Raw genomic sequence first — 9,812 nt, 5'->3', positions numbered from 1 at the left:
TTGTTTTATTTACTCAACTCTAAATAACCATGTTTCTACCCATTCAACTCCAATTTTTTTTTTTGATGATTTGGAAAAGTGTTTGGTATTGACGATGGCAAAGAGATCTAGATTGGCACTTGGAGCTAGTCATCTCTGAGCTAAACATGCTAGTATTGTCAACACTTGTTTGTGCTTGTATCAAGATGTGTGTTCATGCCCTTGTTGTTCAGTTTACACTCAATTGTTTCCTTGCAAATGTAGAACTGCTCCAACAATCAATGACTTCAAAATTGAGTTTTGGATTTTAACTGACTGTTTGGGAAACTTTTTCCTCTAATCATGCATTTCATGATGCGTTGCACGGTTTTCTCATAGAGGGTCTGATTCGCTTTTTAAATGTAATGCCTAACCAATTACATCCACTTTGTTACTCCCTATTTTAGATGTCTTATGGTTATGGAATTTGCTCTTCTTAGCATATCAAAGAGAGATATAGATTGTAATTATTCCAATCTTCAATAAAGATCATATATTTATGGCTGAACTGTTTAGGTATTCATTTGCTTCTTTATTTTCTAGATTGTAGCATTAACTAATATCGCCTGGACTGATGTCTTTAGGCTTAACTTTGTTGGACCAGTTTAGTTCTCAGATTTCTCACTCTTTCCGCCATCATATTAGAGGGGCCATCATTTCTTATCTCTCGTGACTTGCCAAGTGCCTGTGAAGAAGAGAGCAAGTGGGTTTTTAATACTTATTCTACTATCGAGAACCTAAAGCGAAAGGGCCCGAGGGAGAGAACTTAAAGCTACAGCATCCCGAGAAAGAGACTGGAGTGATGAAATCATCCAAGCGACTGGCATTCCGAGGTCAAGGCTCAAAGCAAAAGTGCCCCAAGAGAGGGAACTCAAAGCGAAAGCACCTCGAGGAAGAGACTGGAGTGATAAAACCATCCAAGCCGCTGGCATTCCAAGGGTAAGCTATGGATCAAGAAGATGACCAAGGCCACTATGGGTATTCTACTGATACAAGTTCACTCATCCTCCAACTTGGCCAAGATCTCTCAATTAATTGCTTACTTCGCTGCTTGAGGGCAGATTATGGCACTATCGCTTCACTCAATCGGAGTTTCAGGTCTCTAATCAGAAGTGGGGATCTTTATAAGTTGAGAAGGCAGCTGGGTATTGTAGAACATTGGGTCTATGTTTCTTGCAGCCTTCTTGAATGGGAAGCTTTTGATCCTTTGCGCCATAGATGGATGTCTTTGCCTAAAATTATTTCAAACGAGTGTTTCCTTTAAAGTGATCTACAAATATAGCATATTAACCAATACATGGTCGTCTGGCGTAAGGACAAACATCCCAAGATGGCTGTTTGGCTCTGCTAGTCTTGGAGAGATTGCGATCGTGGCTGGTGGTTGCGACTCAAAAGGCAATTTACTGAGCTCTACTAAACTTTATAACTCAATGACAGAAAGTTGGTGCATTCTCCCCAGAATGCATAAACCCAGAAAACTATGTTCAGGGATATTTATAGATGGCAAGTTTTATGTCATCGGTGATATCGGAATAGGCAACCCAAGTGCAAGCGATGGAGCCAGCTTAAAGGTGTTTACTTGTGGAGAGGTATATGATTTGAGGACAGGAACCTAGTTTGAAATTCCTGATATGTACCCTCAATGTGCTAGAGAGGGTACTAATGATTCTCCTGCAATAGCAAGAGCACCTCCTCTGCTCGCAATGGTGAAGAATGAGTTATATGCAACTACCTGAACAGGCAACCTCCATGAATGGCTGAGGGCTGGCATTCAGGGCCTGTGGTAATCAACTAATGGTTATCGGTGGACCAAGGGCATTGAATGGAGGGTACATAGAAATCAATGCTTGGAAGCCAGATGAAGGTCCCCTAGAGTGGACATTGTTGGGAACAAAGCATTTAGGAAGTTTTGTGTATAATTGCGCTGTGATGGGTTGCTGAGGTGTCCTGATTTGGCAACAACTCATAGTTTACATGTTTACTTTCATCTAGCTTGTTAATTTGATGTTTAGATAAAATTTGGCTAGTCAAAAGAGCTTGAAAGAGATTCAAGAGGCATAGACAAATAATGTAGAGCACTAGGTGCATCTTTTAGCTGTGAAATATTGTAAAACTTCAATAAACAGAATGGAATATGCTATGCAAATAGACAATTCTGATTTCCTTTAATGTCTTAATTTGATGTAGAAAAGTTGAAATTGCCTGGTTTCTTTTGTTCTATGTATTTTCTTGCTTCTATATTGTCATCCTTCAAATATGGTAAAGCTAGTGATAAACATATCCTTTCTCCTTCTGATTAAAGTACCAACAAGTTTCACAGTTCCACTGATTGGCAATTGCCAAGTTCACATTTAGTGGTTTAATCAGCTGTTGTATATATGCAATCAGAGGCTAGATGAACATCTCAATGATTGGGGCTAATACCACGTGTTAATTATATATATATATAAACTGTTCTATTGAGTTTATATATATTATTGTAAGATGTTATAATTTCTAATTGCTTATTCTGATAAAAATTACAAATTCCACTTTAGTTAATCATGATATTTAGGTTACTACACACATAAATTATTGTGTGCATGTAAACGTTTTCTTATAATTTGTGTAGGAAAATAGAAAATCTTTTATTGTTACAGATGATTCTCAAATATCAATTTTCCTAACCGTGTATTTCTCATATGCTTGAATATTTAAATTATTCACTTCTTATTTTGTTAGCAATCACATACTTTTTTAAAACTAGTGCTTTTGGCACTCCTTAAATGTGTGTTTATTGTAAAAAAATATATGATTATTTTTCCCATCATATTAAGTTATTACATTTCATGGTACACGTGTATTTGTTTATTTGGAAAATCTGTAATTACAATTTTTTAGAGCAATTTATTGTATTTGGGATTATGGTGGAGAAAAAGAGAGAATCTGAATAGTTTGACATTGGAAGAAGTTATTGTATTGAAATTATGGTGGAAAAAAAAAGGAAATGTGAATAGTTTGAAAACTAACTTTAAAGGGTGCTTTTGGTATAACATAAAGTAACACAAAATGTTTACACCAACCCTCTCCTCTCCTTTTATATATAGTATAGATACAGATATTAGACAATGCAAATAACAATTTAAACATTCATATGTGATAACTACTAAAATTATGGTGTCAATGGTGCTATCACAAAAATTTTAAAGTCTTGAGAGTGTTTTGCACAACCTAAATTACGCCTAGGGATCATTTTCTTGCAAATGTATTATAGTTGCATGTAAAAAAAAAATTGTAAGATCAGTCAATGTACAAGAATGTACTACTTGGATCTATAACCTACCGTAAATTGAGTGACTTGGATCTATGTAAGAAATCATCCTTGGAATCTGCTTCAATAAAGTTAATTTTTGACTAACTCATCTCACCGATCTTCAGTGGTTATCTATCTTGTCCTCCACTGCTTTTGTCATCATGCAATTGAAGCAAATTTTGTTCTTCTTTCCAACTCGATGTCTATCCTCCCATTCTCACTATCTTCTTGGATTTACTTATTATTTTTTAATTGAAATAACACAATTTTCTCATGCATGTCATACAGGTGTTTAAAAATTGATTCTGACTCTATATGTGACTATGTCATAGTGTATATATCACTTGTGTGTGTGAGAGAGAGAGGAAATAATTAATCCAAGATTCCACAAAAAAACAACCTCCAACCCACCAACCACCTTAAAAGAAATCAAAAGGACATGTATCACAACAAATACTTAGATCAGCATGGATAAATATCCAAATTAGTGTGTGTAAAAATCCAAGTGGTGGATTTGATGGTAGTAATATCATAGCAGCTGCACTGGATCTTTTCTTAGAGGCTTTTTGTGTTTTTCTAAAAGAAAAATTAAAAATATCGTGTTACATTTTAACTTAGTAAAAACTATTAGAAAGAAAATACTACGAAATTCAAACGTTGAGAAAAATTTATCTATAAATGTTGAGAAATACAACGGTGTTCTTTCCACTCACTCGCTCCTTGAGCACACAGATGTTTCAATGCTTTTGGACAATGAAGCCAATTGTGATATTTGTCGAAGATCACTGGATATTGAGAGGCCTACCCACATCAATCTGAACCGGCTGGTTTCACAGGTATGAAATATAATGACATTTATTCTGGCCACCCTTATTACTATTTGAAAGTTAAAGCTGTCTGCACTTGTTAAATATGGAATAACACTACATGTCGGGGCTAGTCCATTCATTTATCTTGCTGGTATCTTTGGTAATGTTGTGCCTTGTTTTTTGAAAATTCTAGAATTTGATGTCAACTAGAAGAAGAAATGGATATCAAATGGGGAAATAGATCAGCTGACCAACAAAGATCCCTGATTGATGGATGTCTTCGAGCATAATCTGTCTTTTGCATGCAGGTGATCTCCTCCTTGACAGCATCTCTTCGCTTTGATGGTGCTCTTAACGTGGATGTTACTGAATTCCAAACAAACTTGGTGCCATACCCACGCATCCATTTCATGCATTCCTCCTATGCACCTGTTATTTCTTCAGAAAAGGCACACCATGAGCAACTATCAGTTGCAGAGATTACAAACAGCGCATTTGAGCCATGGTTCAAAGACTCAGTCGAGTCGTTACTAGAACGGGGTTTCCCGATCCGATATCGGGACGAGATGACTCCGAGATAATAAATCGCTGAAAACTTGATCGAGACGAAATAGAAATGGCCAAATCCTTCCAAATCAACTCGAATTTTTATTATTTTTGTTTATCATATTTTTTATATTTTTTAAAATATTAAATATTTCAAAAATTTGCATCTCGATCGACGAGACAGCGATCGATATGCCGAAACCGATATAGAACTGTTCGGACCACGTTCGCGACTTTGAACCAAGATTTGAGCAAATGTATTATAGTTGCATGTAAAAAAAGAATTTGTAAGATCAATCAACGTACAAGAATGTACCACTTGGATCTATAACCCACCGTAGATTCAGAGACTTGGATATATGTAAGAAATCATCCTTGGAATCTGCTTCAATAGAGTTAATTTATAACTAGCTCATCTCACCGATCTTCAATGGTTATCCATCTTTTCCTCGACTGCTTTTGTCATCACGCAATTGAAGCAAATTTTGTTCTTCTTGCCACGATGTCTATTCTCACATGGCCATTTTTTTCATTTAAAGCAAATTTTGTTCTTCTTTCCAACTCGATGTCTATCCTCCCATTCTCACTATTTTCTTGGATTTACTTATTATTTTTTAATTGAAATAACACAATTTTCTCATGCATGTCATACACGTGTTTTAAAATTGATTTTGACTCTATATGTGACTGTGTCATAGTGTATATATCACTTGTGTGTGTGTGTGTGTGAGAGAGAGAGGAAATAATTAATCCAAAATTCCACAAAAAAAACCTCCAACCCACCAACCACCTCAAAAGAAATCAAAAGGACATTTATCACAACAAATACTTAGATCAGCATGGATAAATATCATTGAATTTGCAAAAGTTGCATTTTTATCATCATAAATTAGTGTGTGTAAAAATCCAAGTGGTGGATTTGATGGTAGTAATATCATAGCATTTGCACGGGATCTTTTTTTAGAGGCTTTTTGTGTTTTTCTAAAAGAAAAATTAAAAATATCGTGTTACATTTTAACTTAGTAAAAACTATTAGAAAGAAAATACTACGAAATTCAAACGTTGAGAAAAATTTATCTATAAATGTTGAAGTAGAAAGAAAGCTAGCTCACAACTGCACAGGATTACAAGGATTCTTAGTTTTTCATGCTGTTGGCGGTGGAACTGGCTCTGGCCTTGGTTCCTTACTGTTGGAGAGGCTTTCAGTCGACTATGGCAAGAAATCAAAACTTGGGTTCACAATTTGTCCCTCTCCCCAGGTCTCAACAGCTGTTGTTGAGCCTTACAACGGTGTTCTTTCCACTCACTCGCTCTTTGAGCACACAGATGTTTCAATGCTTTTGGACAATGAAGCCAATTATGATATTTATCGAAGATCACCGGATATTGAGAGGCCTACCCACATCAATCTGAACAGGCTGGTTTCGCAGGGATGAAATATAATGACATTTATTCTGGCCACCCTTATTACTATTTGAAAGTTAAAGCTGTCTGCACTTGTTAAATATGGAATAACACTACATGTCGTGGCTAGTCCATTCATTTATCTTGCTGGTATCTTTGGTAATGTTGTGCCTTGTTTTTTAAAAATTCCAAAATTTGATGTCAACTAGAAGTAAAGGGTGGGAAGGGTCATTCTCACTGGAGGTGATTCGAAGAGGGTGGGAAGGGTCATTCTCAGGACTGCCGTTGCAGCGGTTGGGAAGTAAATTGCGGCAAGTTAAAAAGCATATCCAAAGTTGTCTCGTAAGCAGTTTGGAAATATTTTTGACGCGGTGCAAGTTGCTGAAGAGCAGGTGTCAATGGCAAAAGCTCTCTTTGACTATGATCCCTCTGAGCGAAGTTGTTAGCACTGCAAGAAGCTCAAGCGGTACTTAGAAATGCTTTGTTTGTGGAGGAGGAATTTTGGAAGCAAAAGACAAGAGCTAAATAGCTGCAGGATGGGAATAGGAACACAAAGTATTTCCGCTATATAGTTGCAGAGAGGAGAGCCAAGTCAATATTTCATTGTATTAAGGATGCCAATGGGGTTTGGTTAACAAATGAGAGTTAGATTGCAATAGAGGCGGCCCACTTCTTTGCGAGCTTGTTTACGGCTGAGCCTTGCTTGGGGTTTTGGGATGCACTAGATGTAATTCCTAAAGTAATATCTCATAATCAAAATGAGGATCTGGTGCGTGTTCCTTTCTTGGAGGGGGTTCGAGAGGTTGTGTTTACGATGGATGGTGAGAGTGCCACTGGGTCGGATGGTTTTACAGGGAGATTCTTTTCCTTTGCTTGGGATGTGGTGGGCAAGGATGTCTATGAAGCGGTGGGCAGTTTTTTCTGTGGAGCTGAGGTGCCGAGGAGCATTACTGCGACGCTGGTTGTGCTTATCCCAAAGGTAAGTGCTCCTCAAGACTTTAGTCAATTTTGGCCGATAAGTTTGTGTAATTTTATTAATAAGGTTATGTCTAAAGTTCTGGCTGTTAGATTGGCTAAGGTGTTGCCTTGTATTATCTCCCCTCAACAGAGTGGTTTTGTTAAGGGTAGACAGATTTTTGACAACTTTCTGTTAGCTCAAGACATAGTGTCGGGTATAGGGAAGCCTAGTCGAGGGGGTAATATTGTCTTAAAGTTAGACATGGTCAAGGCGTACGATAGGGTGTCCTGGCTTTTCCTATTGCAAGTGCTTAGAAGGTTCGGGTTTAGTGAGTTTTGGATAGATATGGTTTGGAGGCTGATTTCGAATGTTTGGTTCTCAATTATTATTAATGGTGTGCCCTAAGGTTTTTTTTAAATCTAGTCGGGCTATTCGCCAAGGAAATCCGCTCTCGCCATCTCTCTTTGTCATAGGTGCTGAAGTCTTGTCTCGACTATTAAATTTCTTGATTGGGTGACGGGGTTTTGTGCCTTTTAAGGTTCCATTAGGGTGTCCGGTTGTTACCCATTTAGCTTATGCAGATGATGTTATTATTTTTTCTAGTGGGATGAAGAAGTCGTTACGGCTGATTATAAAGGCGCTAGAGGATTATGAGATGATCTTGGGATAGAAGGTCAATCATAATAAGAGCTATTTTTTGTCTCATGCTAATATCTTGGGTGTACGAAGGAGTATTATTGCACAAACCACTAGTTTTCACGCACAATCCTTTCCTAATAAAGTATCTTGGGTACCCATTGTACTCTGGGAGATAGAAAAAGAGTTACTTTTCGATTGTATGTACTTCAGTGGTTAATAGGGTGCTCTCGTGGAAAGAGAATTCTCATCATATGGCAGCAAGTTGGTCTTGATACGGAGTGTGCTGTTTTCAATGCCTATCCATATTCTTGCAGCTTCCAATCCTCCTAAGGGGATTATCAGGATATTGGAGAATATTTTTGTAGACTTTTTATGGGGTGTTTCAAATTTTGGGCCACGGTTCATGGATCAAATGGGACCAGCTGTGTAAGCCTTATGGGGAGTGAGGTGTGGGTCTACGGTCGTTGCACCATGTTTTTGTTGCTTTTTCTCTAAAGTTGTGGTGGAGGTTCAGGCTGCAACAATCATTATGGGCAGAGTTCATGCGCTTGAAATATAATTCCAATTTGCATCCGTGTTATTCCGAGGTGTGTCTAGGGCAATCTACCACTTAGAGGAGGGTGATGGACGTTCAGGTGGTGGCAGAAAGGAATATACGATGGATATTGAGGAGCGGAAATTCAAGTTTTTGGCATGATAATTGGTTAGGATCAGGACCGCTATGTCAAGAGGTGGAAACTTTTCAGGAACAGTCAGTTGCACATTTCGTGGTTCAAGGTTGCTGGGATTGGTACAGGTTATATGATGTGTTGCCTATGAGTTGAGTGCAGAGGGTCTTGGAGGCGGCTCCACCTTCTTCGGATCAGGTGGACAAAATGATTTGGTATCCAACTAGCTTGGGTGAGTTTTCTATAGCATCAGCATATCAGGTGGTGCGGCAGGGTGGTAATAACTCTAGACTCTTCTCCTTTTTATGGCATCGGGTTTTACCTTTGAAAATTTCCTTTTTTATAGCACGATTGATGAATGGTCGGCTGCCGGTTATGGATGTACTGGATAAATTTGGTGTATTCAGCCCGTCTCATTGTTTTTGCTGTTGGCGTTCTTCTCAAGAAACTATTAATCATATCTTTTGCACTGGTGAGTTTGCTAGACAGGTCTGAGGTTTCTTTGAAGTGCCGATCGGAGGGTTTGGGAAAGCTTTCACGATAAGGCATAAGGTGATTAATTGGTGGTTGAAATCTGGTCGAACTCCGTATATTCGATTCTTGTTTCGAATTCTGCCCGCCTTGATTTGTTGGAACTTATGGAAAACGAGAAATAAGTTTGTCTTTGAAGGGAGGGTGGCGACTGTGACACAAGTTTGTGGTCGAATTGTTAATGAGCTTGACGAGAGTTGTGGCGTTCAGTTTTAGGAGGTTATTATGCCTAGGTCGTGGCCTGCTCTCCTGGATGCGGTAGCTAGGTTGAGAATATCTGTGAATGTGTTGACGGTTAGATGGAGATGTCCGTTGCAAGCAGTGGTGAAGTTAAACTCAGATGGTTGTTCAAGGGGTAATCCTGGGAGGAGTGGAGGGGGAGGTCTGTTCCGAGATAGTGATGGGAGGTTCCTGTTAGCTTTTTCTTGTTATTTTGGGGAGATGACTAGTTTACAAGCAGAAATGAAGGCGTTACTCCTTGGGGTGCGGTTAGGAGTAGCTCGGGGACTGGCCAATTTACATTTGGAGTCTGACTCGTTGGTTCTTATCAACATTATCCAAGGGAGAGCTAAGTGTCCATGGGTGGTGCAGCGGGAGTTACAAGAATTGTTGCAATATAGCCATCACTACAGAGAGATCTCACACTCCTTTTGTGAGGCGAATAAACCTGCGGATAGACTTTCTAAGGTTGGGGTTGATTCTAGGGAGTCGTTAGTTTATGATTCCATCCTGGCCCTTCCCCGCATGGTTAGAGGAGATGTTACTTTAGATAGTTGGGGTTGTCCTAGTTTTCGTAGGGGTAAACACGGATGGTAACTTTGTCTAATCGGTCTCATAGGCTAGAGGTAACGTGTGGTCCATCATTATGTATTTCTTATTTCTTATAATAAAAGTTGGGCTGGCATCCCACCCCCGTGGATGGGGTTTGCCACATAAAAAAAAAAACT

The 9,812-nt window shown here is 38.6% G+C and overlaps 1 pseudogene; it reads left to right on the top strand.

Moving 5' to 3' along the window:
- LOC113741109 (F-box/kelch-repeat protein SKIP11-like) lies at positions 1-2,179 on the top strand (annotated as a pseudogene).
- Positions 2,180-9,812: the final 7,633 nt, after the last annotated feature.

This window comes from Coffea arabica, chromosome 4e (assembly GCF_036785885.1).
Source record: "Coffea arabica cultivar ET-39 chromosome 4e, Coffea Arabica ET-39 HiFi, whole genome shotgun sequence".
Taxonomy (NCBI): Eukaryota; Viridiplantae; Streptophyta; class Magnoliopsida; order Gentianales; family Rubiaceae; genus Coffea; species Coffea arabica.
Note: the sequence above shows the minus strand (reverse complement) of the source record. Positions and strands in the feature narration are given on the sequence as shown.